Source organism: Equus przewalskii, chromosome X (genome assembly GCF_037783145.1).
Source record: "Equus przewalskii isolate Varuska chromosome X, EquPr2, whole genome shotgun sequence".
Lineage (NCBI taxonomy): Eukaryota > Metazoa > Chordata > Mammalia > Perissodactyla > Equidae > Equus > Equus przewalskii.
This window is the reverse complement of record NC_091863.1, coordinates 42,954,723-42,971,971: the sequence shown is the minus strand read 5'-3', so window position 1 is coordinate 42,971,971 and position 17,249 is coordinate 42,954,723. Positions and strand designations below refer to the sequence as shown.

General features: G+C 38.0%; 1 long non-coding RNA gene across 1 annotated transcript; it reads right to left on the bottom strand.

Moving 5' to 3' along the window:
• Positions 1-12,773: 12,773 nt before the first annotated feature.
• LOC139081119 (uncharacterized) lies at positions 12,774-15,832 on the bottom strand. The gene is made up of 2 exons (XR_011536110.1): positions 15,689-15,832; positions 12,774-14,443 (listed from the first exon to the last, which is right to left on the bottom strand). It is a non-coding gene; the product is annotated as an uncharacterized lncRNA (long non-coding RNA).
• Between the last annotated feature and the right edge of the window lie 1,417 nt (positions 15,833-17,249).

Here is a 17,249-nt window from a genome sequence, read left to right as displayed (position 1 = left end):
AGCAAGCCCCCAATGGAAATCTCTTCATATTTCATTGGCCAGAAATTGCTCACATCACTGGGGGCCAATCACTAGCATAGGGAATAGGACAACCATCATTAACTGAGTCCAATCAGTACTCACTCTTTGAGAGTGGGACTGTGACCCACCTCCCTGAAGGGCATGGCTGGGAGATTGGAGACTAACAAAATCAGGGTTCTGTTACCAAGGAAGAAGGAAAAAGCTGTTGGTAAGGTGACAAACATTGTCTACCAAAGAGGTCATGAGGCTCAAGAGTTTATTGAAGGCTAACTGCTGCTCCTTGGCTGATCATTCCATCTCCTGGGCCTCATGCCTGACAGATAGTTATGGCTAGCTCTGCCAGTATAGATGACTTCTGATGAAGATGATGCCACCAAATTATGAAAATATTCTTCCTCTCTAATGGAAAAACAATTAGAGATTTATCACATCTTAAAATCCTTGACTTGAAGATTTGGTCAAAGGTGATGATACAATTTTTTTAAAGCAAGGCCACACACTGAGACTTTGAGTACTTCTTGAAGAAGATGCTCTCTGAAGATTTTCAGGAGCAGACTGAAGATTGTTGCACTCATTTATATTTTTATTTGTAATGTTTTTGTGTACACTGGCTGTTTCATACAATCAGTTGAGAAAAATTTGTCTTCAAACCTTGGATCTAGAAATGTGGCAATGGAGCAGTGTAATTAGCCTTCAAGAGAAAATTGTCGGAAAATTGTGGATTTCCACTCACATCTCAGTTTTCATCACATGCATACCAATTACAGAATGACAGTAACCATGTAAGAAATTCTTGCATTCTTGTTTGGTTCCTTTTCCAGCAGTTTCTCTTGTGAGCATACAAATACATTTATACTTCAAATTACTGACAGAATTTCAGCATATAAAGCACAGAAGGAGATTTTTATTTCAGTTTACTTTCAGAATGCTCACCAATATTTGAAACTGACTGACCTGCTGGCTTGTATTACTGACATTGTTATGTTGATTAATCACATGGCCACTGATCACTCACAGGTTCAGGGAAGCCAGACATGATGCTGATGTCTTCATTTGGCTGTTCAGCCTTCCAAAGACTGAGACTGAAGCCAAAAGGTAAGGTCATCTCTAGTGCTTCCTATCGGCTAGGCACTATTCTTAATTCTGAGAATAAAATGGTTTCTCCATCATATCTGAAGGATATTTTTGCTGGCTAGAGTATCCCTGGCTGAAAGTTTTTGTACTTCAAAGATTTGAATATGTCATTTCAGTTTCTCCTAGCCTGTAAGGCTTCTTCAGAGAAAGTCACTGAAAGCCTGATGGGGGTTCCTTTGTAGGTTATTTTCTTCTGCCTTGCTGCCCTTTTTTTTTTTTAAAGGAAGATTAGCCCTGAGCTCACTGCTGCCAATCCTCCTCTTTTTTCTGAGGAATACTGGCCCTCAGCTAACATCTGTGCCCATCTTCCTCCACTTTATAAGTGGGATGTCTACCACAGCATGGCCTGCCAAGTGGTGCCATGTCTGCACCTGGGATCCGAACCAGTGAACCCTGGGCCAACAAAGTGGAATGTGTGCACTTAACCACTGCGCCACTGGGCCAGCCCCTCTTTGTCATTCAGTTTTGCCAATTTGACTACTATATGCCTTGCAATAGGTCTTTTTACATTGACATATTTAGGAGATCCAGCAGCTTCTTCCACATGGATTTCCTTCCCTGGGTTTGAAAAGTTCTCTGCTATTATTTCTTCGAACAAGCTTTCTACTCCATTCTCCTTCTCTTCTTCTGGAATACCTATAATTCTTATGTTACATTTCCTAATTGAGCCGGATATTTCTCAGAGACTTTCTTCATTTCTTTTTAGTCTTAGTTCTCTCTCATCCTCTATCTGGAGCATTTCAACATGTCTATCTTCAATTATGCTGATATGCTTCTCTATGGTGTTTGCTTGAGCATTCATGGAATCCATATTTTGTTTTATTTCTTCCATTGTGTCTTTCATCTCTAATATTTCTGATTGATTCTTCTTTATAGTTTCAATCTCTTTTGTGACGTAGCTCCTGAACTCGTTGAATTGTTTCTCTACATTCTCTTTTACCCAGTTGAGTTTTTTTGATGATAGCTGTTTTGAATTCTTTGTCATTTAGATTTCATATTTCTGTGTCTTTAGGACTGAATTTTGGGTACTTGTCATTTTCTCTCTGGTCTGGAGATCTAATATAATGTTTGATATTGCTAGAGGGAGTGGCTCCGTTTTTTTCGTATCCTGGTGTTGTTTGGTTGCAGTTACCACCTATCGCCACTAGGTGGGGGGGGGGTTCAAGAGCCATGTATTCTGAGCCCTCTGCCTTCAGCTGAAATCCAAGGGGCTGGAGCAGCCATAGAGTGGGTGGGGGGAGGGTTGCTTTCTCCTGGGTGCTCGCAGGGTTTTCTCCCTCTGCTCTCTATCTGCTCTCCTGGGGTGCTGGCTTAATAAGGTCACCCCTTGCAAAAGCTTCTGCCCCAATAGAGGGCTTCCCTCTAGGCTGCAAGGACCCTGAGGATTCCTTGATGTTCCTGTGAATGAACGTCTCCTCCCCCATTCCTTCCCTCTTGGAGGCCGCCCACGGTCCCAGATCGCATTCTTTAGGGGAGAGAGTGAAGTTTTCACTTATCCCATTCCACCTCCTCCCAGGGGCACTCCAGCCTCTCTGCCCTCCGTGGTATGGCTGTGTGGGTCTCTCTGACGTTTTTTGTGTTGTGTTTGGATGTCCTCTGTTGTAGTATGAATGTCCTTTTTGTTGTATATTGGAGGGGAAAGAATACTGGAAAAACTCACTCTGCCATGATGCTGACGTCACTCTTCTGAGAATAAAATGATGAACAAAATAGACAGACTGCCTATCCTTGTGGAATCTAGTGGGGTAATAGTGACTAAACAAATAAGTATATATATATAATATATTCATCAGAAGTATAACGTAGTGTCAGGCAGTGATGAATGCTATGGAGAAAAATAAAGTGGGGTAAAAGGATAGAAGGTGATGTGTGCTATTTTAGGTAGAATATTTGAATGAATGTCTTTGCTGAATGAAGAAAGGACAAATCACATCCGTCTATCACCAAGTCTGGCCCATTCTGTCTTCTAAAGAGCTTTCCAATTGCTCCCCTTTCATTCATCTTCATATCCCTGCCCAGCTCAGGCTATGTCCTTTATCTGTAACTTGGATCTCCAGTCCATCCTTCACACTAGTTGTCAGGGAGATCTAACACTCAGATATAACTGGGTCCCTCCCATGCTTAGAATTTTGTGACTCCCTATTGCCTACAAGATAAAGGCCAAGCTTCTGGGCCTGGAATTTAAATCCTGTCATGACCTGGTACCTGTCAACTTCTCCAGCATCATCTCTCACCTCTCCTCCACCTTTGCCCCAAAATCAGAGGCACTCAACTACCTGCAGCCTTGGTTTTTAAAAACATCCCAAATCTGACCACTTCTTACCACATTGCCCACTACTACTTTGGTCAAGGTCCCATCATCTCTCACCTGGATTACTGCAGTAGCCTCTTCACTTGTCTTTCTTGCTCTCTCCTCTTCACCCTCAAAGTCTGTTCTTCTTAAAAATATCCAGAGAGATCCTATTAAAACCCACCCTTCCTCTTCAAAACCTTTCCACTGCTCCCACTTCAATCAACTTAAAATCTACAATCCTTATCACAACTCACAAACTTTTGCATGATTTGGCCCCTTTGTGACCTCTTTGACCTCTCCTCCTATCCCCTTTCCTTGTTCCAGCTACCTGGCCTCCTCACAGTTCCTGGAACAGGCCAGACCTACTCCCACCCCTTGGCCTTTGCTCTGTCTGACTAGAATGCCCTTTCCCTAGTGGAACAGCTAATTCTTGTCTCTGCTCAAAAGCTATTCATTGAGAGGATTTCTCTGAAACTGGTCCATAACAGCTATGCTGCTCCACTACTTTTTTTAAATTTAAAAATATTGTGGATATGTATATATATATATATATATATATATATATATATATATATATTGTATATATATAATAAAATTTGCCATTCTAACCATTTTTAAGTGTACAATTCAATGGCATTAATTACATTCAAAATATTGTACCACCATCACCACTCTCTATTTCCAAAACTTTTTCATCATCCCAAACAAACCACTCATTCCTTCCTCCCCACAGCCCCTAGTAACTTCTAATCTACTTTCTGTCTCTAGGAATTTTTCTATTCTAGATCTTTCATATAAGTAGAATCATAAAAAATTTACCCTTTTGTATCTGGTTTATTTCACTTAGCATAAAGTTTTAAAGGTTCATTCATGTTGTAGTATGCATCAAAATTCCATTCTTTTTTATGGCTGAATAATACATCATTTTATATATATATATCATATTTTGTTTTTCCATTCATCTGTTGATGGACACTTGGGTGGTTTCCATCTTTTGGCTGTTGTGAATAATGTTTCAGGGAACACTGGCATACAAGTATGTGTTGGAGTCTCTATTTTCAATTCTTATCTATATATGCCTAGGAGTGGAATTGCTGGGTCATATGGTAATTCTATGTTTAGCTTTCTGAGGAACTGCCAAACTGTTTTCTACAGCAGCTGCACTATTTTACATTCTCACCAGCGATGTACGAGGGTTCCAATTTCTCTGCGTCCTCACCAACACTTGTTATTTTCCTTTTTTTTTTATTATGGCTATTTTGATAGGTGTGAAGTGGTATCTCATTGTGGTTTTGATTTGCATTTTCCTAATGGCTAATAATGCTGAGCATCTTTTCACATGCTTATTGGGCATTTGTATGTCTTTTTTGGAGAAATATCTACTCAAGTCCTTTTTCCATTTAAAAATTTGATTGTCTTTTTGTTGTAGAGTTGTAGGAGTTTTTAATATATTATGAATATAAAACCCCTATCAGATATATGATTTACGAATATTTTCTTCCATTCTGTGGGTTGTCTTTTCACATTGTTGGTGTACATTCTTTTACAAAAACTGTACAAATTTTTAAAATTTTGATGAAGTCTAATTTATCCATTTTTTCTTTTGTTGCTCATGCTTTTGGTATTGTATCAAAGAATCTATTGCCAAATCGAAGATCATAAGGATTTATCCCTATGTTTTCTTCTACAAGTTTTATGGTTTTAGCTCTCATATTTAAATCATTGATTCATTTTGAGTTAATTTTTGTATATGGCATGAGGTAGGGGGTCCAACTTCATTTTTTTGTATCTGGAAATCCAGTTGTCCCAGCACCATTTGTTGAAGAGACTGTTCTTTACCCATTGAATCGGATCTGGCATCCTTGTTAAAAATCATTTGGCCAGACATGTATGGGTTTATTTTTGGACTCTCAATTCTATTTTAGTGGTCTATATTTCTATCTTTATGCCAATACCACACTATTTGGATTACGTTGACTTTGTAGTAAGTTTTTAAATAAGAAAGTGTGAGTCCTCCAACATTGTTCTTTTTCAAAATTATTTTGGCTGCTAGGGCTCCTTGCAATTCTGTGTGAATTTGAAGATGGGCTTTTCCATTTCTGCAAAACAGGCTGTTGGAATTTTGATAGGGATTGTGTTGAATCTGTAGATACTTTTGGGTAGTATGGACATCATAACAATATTAAGTCTTCCTGCCCATTAACATGGGATGTCTTTTCATTTCTTTCAGTAATGCTTTGTAGTTTTCAGTGTATGTCTTTAACCTCCTTGGTTAAATGTATCCCTGGGTATTTTATTCTTTTAGGTGCTCTTGTAAATAGAATGGCTTTAACTTCCATTTTGGATTGTTCATTACAGGTGTATAAAAACACAAATGATCTTTGTGTGTGTTTATCTTGTACTCTGCAACTTTGATGAATTTGTTTATTTGCTCTAGTAGCTTTCTTGTGGACTCTGGAATTTTCTATAGGATTGTGTCATCTGTGAATAGAGATAGTTTTACTTCTTTTTTTCTGTATAGTTGGCTAGGGCTCTATAACAAAGTATCACAGACTGAGTGGCTTAAACAACAAAAATTTATTTTTTCACAATACTGGAGGTTAGAAATCTGAGATCAATGTGTTGGCAGGTTTGGTTTCTTCTGAGGCCTCTTTCCTTGTCTTGTAGATGGCTATTTTCTTCCCGTGTCTGAACATTTTCTTCCCTCTATGTGTGTCTGTGTCCTAATCAACTCTTCTGATAAACACACCAGTCATAATATATTATGGTCCACTCTAATGACCTCATTTTAACTTAATTACTTACTTCTTTAAAGACCCTATCTACAAATACAGTGACATTTTGAGGTGCTAGAGTTTAGGTCTTCAACATATGAATTTTGGTGGGACACAATTCAGCCCCAAACACTTTCCTATTTAAATGCCTTTTATTTCTAGTCGTTGTCAAATTGCCCTAACTAGAACTTTCAGTATAATGTAGTAGTGAAAGAGGGCATTCTTATCTTTTTATTTATCTTACGGAAAAGCTCTCAGTCTTTCACCACTGAGTCTGGTGTTAGCTCTGGGTTTTTCATAAATGCCGTTTACCATGTTGAGGAAGTTTCCTTTTATTGCTAGTTTGCTGAGTGGTTTTTTTTTTTAATCATGAAAAGGTGTTGGATTTTGTGAAAGGCCTTTTCTGTATCAATTGAAATGATCTTTTTTATTGCTTTGTTCTATTAATGTGGTGGATTAAAGCGATTGATTTTCTTATGTTCAATCTCCCTTGCATTCCTGGGATAGATTCCACTTGGGCACTGTGTATAATCTTCTTAATATGCTGTTGGATTTGGTTTGATAGTATTTTGTTGAGGATTTTTACATTTATGTTCATAAGGGATATTGGTCTGTAAATTTCTTTCTTGTGAGTCTTTATCTGGCCTTGGTATCAGGATAATGCTAGCCTCATAGAATGACTTAGAAAGTGTTCCCTCCTCTTCTATTTTTTGGAAGAGTTTAAGAAAGGATTGGTATTAATTTTACCCTAAATGTTTGGTAGAATTCACCAATGAAACCATCTGCTCCTGTACTTTTATTTGTTGGGGGTTTTTGATTAATCATTTAATCTTTCTATTGTCATAGGCCTGTTGAGATTTTCTGTTTCTTTTTCAGTTAGTTTAGGTAATTTCCATGTTTCTAGGAATTTTTCATTTCATCTAGGTTATCTAATTTGTTAGTATACAATTGTTCATAGTATTCTTCTATAATTATTTTTATTTTTGTAAGGTCAGCAGTAATTTCCCACATTCATTTCTGATTTTAATTATTTATGTCTTCTTTCTTTTTTTCTTGGTCAGTCTAGCTAAATGTTTTTCGATTTTGTTTCTTTCAAAAAACCAACTATTGGTTTGGTTGATTCTCTCTATTGTTTTCTATTCTCTATTTTATTCATCTCCACTCTAATTTTTACTATTTACTTCCTTCTGCCAGCTTTGGGTTTAATTTTCTTTTCTTTTGTAGTTCCTCAAGGTGTAAAGTTAGGTTATTGATTTGGGAGCTTTCTTCTTTTTTAACGTAGGCATTTATAGCTATAAATTTCCCTCTGAGCCCTGCCCTCACAACATCTCATAAGTTTTTGTGTGTTATGCTTTCATTTTCATTTGTTTATAAATACTTTCTAATTTCATTTGTGATTCTTTTCTTTGACCTATTGGTTGTTAACTGTGTGTTTTAAAATTTCCACATATTTGTGAATTTTCCAGTTTTCCTTCTGTTATTGACTTCTAGCTTCATTTCATTGTGGTCAGAAAAGATACTTTATGTGACTTACGTCTTTTTAAAGCTACTGAGTCTTGTTTTGTGGCCTAACATATGGTTTATCGTGTAGAGTGTTCCATGTGCCTTTAAGAAGAATGTGGATTCTATTGTTCTTGGGTGAGTGCTCTATATTTATCTGTTAGCTCTAGTTGGTTTAAAGTGTTTGTCAAGTCCTCTATTTCCTTATTAATCTTCTGTTTAGAGGTTCTATCCAGTATTGAAAGTGTTATATTGAAGTATCCAACTATTATTGTAGAGCTGCCTATTTCTCTTTTCAATTCTGTCAATGTTTGCTTCATATACTTTGAGGCTCTGTTGTTAGGTGCATTTATGTTTATAATCGTTATATCTTCATGATAAATTTATTTTTTATCAATATATAATGTCCTTCCCTGTCTCTTGTAGCAGTTTTTGAGTTAATGTCAGTTTTGTCTTATATTAGCACAGCCATCTTCCTTTCTTTTGTTTACTATTTGCATAGAATATATTTTTCCATCTTTTCACTTTCAAGTTATTTATATCTATAGATCTAAAGTGAGTCTCTTGTAGAACACATATAGTTGGGTCATGTTTTTTAGATCTATTATGTCTATTTATGCTTTTTGGAGAGTTTAATCCACACACATTTAAAGTGATTACTTGTAAGGAATGATTTACATCTGTCATTTTGCTATTTGTTTTCTGTGTGTCTCAAAAAGTTTTTATCCCTAATTTCCTACATTTCTGCCTTATTTTGGGTTTAGTTGATGTTTTTGTTAACTGTTTTGATTCCCTTCTCATTTTTCTTGTGTAATTTTTTCAAAATTTTCTTTATGGTTTATAACAATCTAGTTCAAATTGATACCAACTTAACTTCAATAACATACAAAACTCTGCTCCTATACAGCTCTGTCCTCCCCCTTTATGTTGTTCTTGTCACAGATTACATCTTTATACACTATGTGCCCAATTACATAGACATAATTATTTTATGTATTTGTCTTTTAAATCTTATAAGAAATAAACAGTGGAGTTACAAACCCAAATTACAACAGTGCTCACTTTTATACTTTCTGATGCATTTTCCTTTACTGAAGATCTTTATTTCTTCATATGGCTTTGAGTTACTGTCTATTGTCCTTTCATTTCAATCTGAAGGACGCCCTCCCTTTAGCATTTCTTGAGGGGTGATTCTAGCATTAAGCATCCCCCCTTGGCTTTTATTTATCTGGGAATGTCTTAATTTGTCCCTCAGTTTTTTGGACAGTTTTTCTGTATATAAAACTTTTGGTTGACAATTTTTTCTTTCAGCATTTTAAATATGTTGTCCTAGTGTGTTTTGGTCTCCATGGTTTCTGGTGAGAAATCAGCTGTTAATCTTATCGAGTATAGATTTTATGTGACTAGTTACTTCTCTCCCTGCTTTCAAGATTCTTGTTGTCTTTCAATTTTATTGTAATGTGTTTTGGTGTGGATCTCTCTCAATGTGTCCTGTTAGAATTAGTAGAGCTTCTTGGATTTGTAAATTCATGTCTTTCCTGATGTTTGGGAAGTTTTTGGCCATTATTCCTTCAAATATTATTTCTATCTTTCTTCTCCTTCTGGGACTCCTGTGAGTATGTGGGTCAGCTTGATGGCCCTTAAGCTCTGTTTAATTTTCTTTTTTTCCTTTCTATTCCTCAGATTTGATAATTTCAATAGTCCTATCTTCAAGTTCAGTGATTCTTCTGCCTTCTTGGATCTGCTGTTTAATTCCTTTAGTGAATTTTTCATTTCAGTTGTTACAATTTTCAGCTCCAAAATTTCTCATTGGTTTATTTTTATGCTTTCTATCTTTTTATTGATATTCTCACTCTTGCTCATACATCATTTTTCTTTGGTTCTGTAAGCACATTTAAGGCAGTGTTTTAAAGTGATTGGCTAGTAAATTTTATGTCTGGACTTACTTAGGGATGGTTTATGTTAATTTATTTTGTTCCTTTGAATGGAATATATTTTCATGTTTCTTTGCATACATTGCAATTTTTGGTTGAAAACTGTACATTTAAATATCATACAATGTTGACTCTGTAAATTAGATTCTTCTTCTTCTCCTGGGTTTGCTGTTTATTATATTTTATTTTTGAAGGCTGTAGTAGTTCATTTGTTTAGTGACTTTCCCAAGCTATTTTTTGCAAATACTGTATTCACTGAAATCTCTGTTCCTTAGTTAGTGTTCAGCTAGTGTTTTGACAGAGATTTTCTTGAATGTCAGGAGCTAAAACAAAAAACAAAAACAAAACCCCAAAGCCAAAAAACAAACAAACAAAACCCCCCACCTCCCCATCTTTGCAGAATTGCTCTGTTCTTGAGCACTCCTTCAACTCTTAGCTAGGCTTGCACTGAACCTAGGGATCATCCTGAGGTGAAAGTTTAGGGTCTTCTCAGGTCCTTTCTAAGCATGTCTTTTGCATGGGGCATGTACTTGGTTTTCTCAATTCTCCCATATATACACCTGCTTTTGAATGTCCTAATTTCTAAATGAATCTCTCCCTAGCTTTTGCTTCCTTGCTTATGGTCTAGTCTATGTTTTGACCATAATCTTTTCCCCAAGGCATCTGCATGTTGCTAGTTTTTCTTGCATTGATTTTGAACAATGTCTGCTGCTTTTCCAGCCTGAGTTCTGAGTTAGATGAAGCAGAGATGAATGGCTTGTGTCAGTCATTCATGTAGCTCCCAGGCAGGTTGGAATATACATACACAATTATTTTACATAAAGTCTGCTCTGTTCCTTCCAGAACCATCAACCAGGGTCCCACATGAGAATGTGGGCTTCCTTATTTAAGACCGCCACTACACTGGGGAGGGGGTTGGGTAAAAGCAAGTAAAAACACCACAAAGCTTTCCTGTCATTTTGGAGTTGCATTTACTTGGTTGCTGTAAACCTTTGACTGTTTTCCAGAGTTCTGCTGGAAGTTGATTCTGCCAGTTTTTGCTCGGTTTTCAGTTTTTCTGTAGGAGAACAAGAGCTTGGAGCTGCCTACTTCACCATTTTGCTGACGTCCTTCCTCCATCACTTCTTATTGTCTCAATCTGCTTTATTCATGTTTTTCATTGTACTTACCATGACCCTGACATTATATTCTGGATTTATTTTTGGATTTGTTGACTTATTATTTATTCCCCTCACTATGATACTGTAGTATCCTAGTCCAAAAGGACACTGTAGTAAACTTTTGATGAACAAAATATATTTGATTTAAAGGTATGTCCTTTATTTAGTTGCTAATTTGTGCAAAAATTGTAAAAAATTATGTAAAAATTGGGGAAATTTAAATACTGTTTGGATATTTGATGATATTAAGAAATTATTGTTAAAACTTTTAGATAGTCTATGGCATTGTGGTTATTATTTATTAAAAAGAGTCCTTATATTTTAAAGATATGAATTTAAATATTTCTGGAATAAATGATGTCTGAGATTTGCTTCAAAGTAATCTGGGATGAGAAGTGCGTTGGGGGTATAGATGTGAGAAGATTGGCCATGAATTGATAATTGTTAAGCTGGGTGATGGGTACATGGAGGTTCATTAGCTGTTATTCTACTTTCATATATGTTAGATTTTTTGAATTATAATAGTTTAATAAAAAGGTTGGTCCTTAACTCTGAGATTATATGTCAGTAATTGTCCTTTCTTTTTGGAAATGATGGAGAAGGGAGGAAGTTGTTTTTAGTGTCCTTCCTTGGCAATGTTTTATCTGACTCATACTTTTCTAAAGACTTTATTTTTTAAGAGCAGTTTTAGGTTCACAACGAAATTGAAAGGAAGGTACAGAGATTTCCTATATACCTCCTGCTCCTGCAAATACATAGCCTCCCTCATTATCAACATCCCACACCAGAGTGGTACACATTGCAATTAATGAACCTACACTGACACATCATTATCACCCAAAGTCCATAGTTTTCATTAGGGTTCACTCTTGGTGTTATGCAGAGTATATTCACTTCCCTAGAAATCTTCTGTGCTCTGCCTATTTATCCTTACTTCCCCTCTAACCCCTTACAGTCATTGGGATGTCCAAGGGTGGGAGGTGAAAGTAGAGGGCCCTTAAGGTTCTCAAAATCATGTTTGAACAGGGGCTTCCAGACCAATGGGTCTGGGGATGATACCCTAGTCATGGCATAGAGAGGTGAGGCAACAATAGAGAAATTAAGTATCCATATCCTACAATAGCCCATAAGACCCAAAACACCTCTCAGTTGTTTTATTTCAGGGAGAGGAAAATGATGTAAGTAAAGTCTTCGTCTGTGAAGATAGTTTTACCTGTGGCTGAAATATCATGATCCAGACATCAGATACACAGAGAGCGTAACTGAATTTTGTCTCTGGCCACCTTGTGGCCCTTTCCTGCTAATGCCTTAAAAAAGTATTCAGTGTCCAAAAGGACATTGTCATAACTGTCAGAACGTAGAAGGAAGTCATCTACATATTGGATTACAGTAGAGTCTCCTGGGAATTTTAAGTTCCTCAAATTGGCATTTAGGGTACACAAGATGTAGGTATGAGCCTTAGTAAATCCTTGGGGCGTAACAGTCTAGGTATATTGTTGGTTATTGCAAGTGAAGGTAAATAAGTATTGGGATATAAGTATTGGGATTCCTTATGAAGGGGAATACTAAAAAAGGTGGAACACAAATAGATGACTGAAATATTGGATGTTGGAAGGGATGGCAGATGGGAGAGTGTTAGGATTAGGAACCAAGGGAAATCTGGGTTTGACAATTTTATTGCTAGATCTTGGATCTTGGACTAACTGAGATCCTTTCCCAGTTGTTTTTTTGATGGCCAAAATGGGAGTATTGCATGAAGTGAAGTGGGAACTAGAAGATTTTGTCTAATAAAACTTGGATTATCAGGCAGAGTCTCTCAACTCCTTCTGGCTTTAAATGATATGGGGGAATCCTGGGGAGGGCCATGGAATGATCTATTTCTACCTTTAGGGGTTTTGCATCGCATATGCATCCAACATCAATGGAGTTTTTTGCCCATAAAGAAGAAGGAATTCTGTTTTTATTTAAAAAAAATTTTTATTGAAGTTATGATAGTTTACAACATTGTGAAATTACAGTTGTACATTATTATTTGTCAGTCATCTTACAGCTGTGCCCCGTCATCCTTTGTGACCACCCCCACCTCCCTTCCCCCCAGTAACCATTAATCTATTCTCTTTGTCCATGTGTTTATCTTCCACATGAGTGGAATTATACAGAGTTTGTCTTTCTCTATCTGGCTTATTTCACTTAACATAATACCCTCAAGGTCCATCCATGTTGTTGTGAATGGGAGAATTTTGTCATTTTTCATGGCTGAGTAGTATTCTACTGTATACATATACCATATCTTCTTGTCATTAGTTGATAGGCACTTACATTGCTTCCATGTCTTGGCCATTGTGAATAATGCTGTAATGAACATAGGGGTACATGAGTCTCTTTGAATTGCTGATTTAAAGTTCTTGGATAGATACCCAGTAGTGGGATGGCTTGGTCATATGGTATTTCTATTTTTAATTTTTTGAGAAATCTACATACTGTCTTCCATAGTGGCTGCACCAGTTTGCATTCCCACCAGCAGAGTATGAGGGTTCCTTTTTCTCCACGACCTCTCCAACATTTGTTATTTTTTGTCTTGGTGGGAATTCTGTTTAATGGTTGATTTAAATCTTCAGTGAAATAGGTGTTAGATTGAAGAGTGCCAAGGAACTCAGGGAAGTCAGACAAAGCCACTAGGGAACATGGATATGAAAGAGAGGAGTTGGGTGCCTGGAGAAGGAGACCTTTGGGGGCACAGTGAATTTTTATATTCCAATTCATCAGAAGATCCCTTCCTAACAGGCTTACCAGAGTGGCAGAACTGAGAAGAAAGTTGTGTTGAGCTTTAAGATGTCCCATAGAAATATTAAGGAGCTGAGGAAAGAGGAAACTCATGAAGTAAATTATCAAAACCCACCACTGGTAAAGTTTGGTGACTCCAAGGAAGGGTAGCAGGAAATGAGGAGGTGTTAAAAGTAGAATGTGTTGCCTTGGGCATAGGAGAGTCAATAATTTTCTGGCGATGAGGGGGCTTGGGCTTTTTTCCTCCTCTGAAGGTCTAGGCCCTCCTGGACCCAGTGTCCTTTTTTCTTACAATTTTGGCAAGTGTCCCCATCAATGGGAGAACATGATTTTGGAGCTTGCTGTAGATTAAAAATTTTAGGTCTTTCTAGTTGTTTTAATTGCAATACCATAACCTTGTGTTGTGTATTTTCCAATTTTTTTGAAATACTGTATTCATAATGCTGGGCTAATGTCTGGAGCTCAGATATGTTTGCATTTTGCCAGTTAATATGATTTCTCTGTATTGTGTCATGGAGCTCCAGTCTGAGACTATTTACAAAGCTTGTGGTCAGAAGAGAGGCTGTTTGGAAAGTCAGTTCCAGATCCGAATGCTCTTTCCATGTTGTTTTTAATAGATGGTGAGGGCTGGCCTGGTGGCATAGTGGTTAAGTTCACACGATCTGCTTCAGTGGACCAGGGTTTGCAGGTTCCGATCCCAGGCATGGACCTACACATCACTCATCAAGCCATGCTGTGGTAGCGTCCCATATACAAAATAGAGAAGACTGGCACAGATGGCAGGGACAATCTTCTTCAAGCAAAAAGAGGAGAAGTGGCAATGGATGTTAGCTCAGAGCCAATCTTCCTTACCAAAAAAAAAAAAAGAAGATGGTGATAGTTAGTCACAGTTTCATCTCTTTGTTGCTTACAATTCTGAATCATGACCAATTAATTTTGGTGGGATAGACCTGAGGGATGGCTCCTAGGAATTTTTTCTTACTTCCTTCAGTTTCTAATGGTAATCAGCATGTAGTCTGAGACCCTTGAAAGTCTTCAGAAATGGTGTTCCATTTGGCCTTTTCAAACCAAAAGGAGGCAAATCCAGGGCAACCAATTGATGGATAAGTTGATATAAACCAGAGAATCTGAAAGAGTATGCTTCCAGAACAATCCCAAATTCAATAAATCTTTTCCTTTCTTTCTAGGGGTCAGGAAAGTCCTTGACGATGGCATATAATTTGGACCAAGACCAAGATTTAAATGTTGTCTCTTCTGTTGGCCTCACTTGAGAATGAGTATTGGCTGCACCTTGGGCTTCATCTATAAGAGATGGGGACCCAGTGAACCTTATAGTTATAGGGAGTTGAGGGGCTGGAGGTGCCATTGGTGGAGCATATTCCGGGAGAGGAAGATATAAAAGAGAACTGGGAGGGGAATATGAGGGTGTTGTGGAGGATGCTAGGGGGGTTACTGGGTCAGAAAAAGTTTTCTGAAGACATTGTTTAAGAACCTCAATAGTTTGAATGAAGTTTGAATTATTTAGCCTTTTTCAGCTTCTTCATACCAAGAGAAAAAAGCAGACCATTGTGCATCTGAGATTCTTGTTCCTTTTTGCTCTAGCGCTCCTCATATGTGGACTAATTCAGGCATATCCCAGGGGCCCAAGAGGGGCCATGGGAGCTCAAGAGAGTTTTTAGCAAAGTTTTGCCAATAAGAACAAAAACGGACAGTATTAGGGCCATAACGGCAAAGCACGTAGTCAGCGATTGAGAAGCTCCCATGTTATTGACTAAAGGCACCTCTACACTTATGAACAGAAAAACTTGAGACTCCAACGCAGCCTCTATTCCTTACAGAGACTAGCCTCTTACGAACAGAAAAGCCTAGGACTCCAACCCAGCCTTTGTCTACCTGGGACTCTAACAAGGCTACTTAGAAACTGCTGCTTGCCTGGGACTCTAACCCAGCTGGTTACAAACAGAGGAATCCAGCACTCTAACCCTGCTTTAAGAGTATACTCAGAATCTTAAGAATCAAAATTTATCCTCACTGCACTTCAATGGACACTTATCTAGAGCACTGGACTTTGGCTGAAGTCAGACTCACCACCGGATACCCAAACAAGCAAGCAGACTGGAGACAAAGGTTCTGGTGAGAGCTGGAAGGCCTGGTTGTCCTGTCCGAGGGTCTGATGGTGGCTCTGATCCAGATCTAAGTTATGGCACCAAAAACTGTCAAAGAAAACCAGAGCTGTACACATGTTAAAGAGGTGAAAATAGATTTTATTCAATAAATTACTGCAATAGAGGAAGAGAGTCTGCAGTATAGAATGGGGCTTAATTCAGAATACAACCAGAACAAGTGGGGATTTATAGGCAAGGAGCAAGTTGAGGGAGGACATTGGTGGATACAAAATTACTAAGAGGAGACATCAAGTTTGGGAGGATCTTGGCTGAACTGACCTAACAGGATTCTTGCTGAAGGCAGGCCAGGGTGATCAGGAATCACCTCGGGGGCAGTGGGGATGAGGAGTTTGATCAGATATCAAGGGTGGGGAATTCTTACTAAACTGACTTAGGATTCTTGTTAAAACTGCGTGCTACAAGGAGCACACGGATGGGCCTTACTGGGGAGAATGTTCAGGGGAGCCTGACTAAAGTTTGGTCAAGCAAAGAATCTTTGTCAGTGGACATGAGTTTTCAACTCCTTTGGGTAAATACTAAGGAATGTGATTGCTGGATCATTTGGTAAGAGTATGTTTAGTTTTGTAAGAAACTGCCAAACTGTCTTCCAAACTGTGTGTACCATTTTTCATTCCTACCAGCAATGAATGGGATCTCCTGTTGCTCCACATTCTCACCTGCATTTAATGTCACCTCATAATGTTTTGAAATGTTGTTTGGACTTTGAAGTCCAAAAAATCCAGGGATGGGATGTTTTGCCACTCACTCATTTTGTCTGAGATGGCCTTTTCCTCCCTTTTGGCAAACTCTTACCTACGTTTCAGGTTCTATCTCTTCCTGGAACCCTGCCTGATCCATCCCTCTGTGCTCCTACAGCTTGCCTTTGCCTGTATTTTTGTCTCCTCCACCAGACTGGGGGTGGGTCTGATTAAATGAGGCCACAAACATTTACTGACAAGGTACATGGTGCCAGAACATGTTCTGGACTGGAAATATAGAGTGAATTAGTCATGGTCCATACCAGTGAGAGTTCCTGTATAAAGTCCTTAGCACAGTGACTGAGACAGTGTAAGTGGGCAATAAATGTTAGCTATTATCACCACCACCCTCCTCCTCAGTATCTTTCCACATTAGTGTATAAAGATATAGCCCATTTTTAACTGATAAAATCACCCTTCACCCCCAGCGATGCTTTCACTTTTTCATTATTGCAAAGAAATTAGCAAGGTTTATACTTGTTCATACTTAATCTTTGCAAAGTTTTTTTTTTTCTTTGCTCTAGATCAAAGGTTCTTAAAGTGTGGTCCTGGAACCAGTTAGCATCAGCGTTACCTGAAACGTGTTAGAAATGGAAATTCTCAGGCTCCATTCGAAACCTATTGAATCAGAAACTCTGATGGTGGGTCTCAACAACCCGCGTTTTAACAAGCTCACTAGGTGATTCCGATGCACTGCTCTAGGAGTCTTGGGTGTATACATAGAAA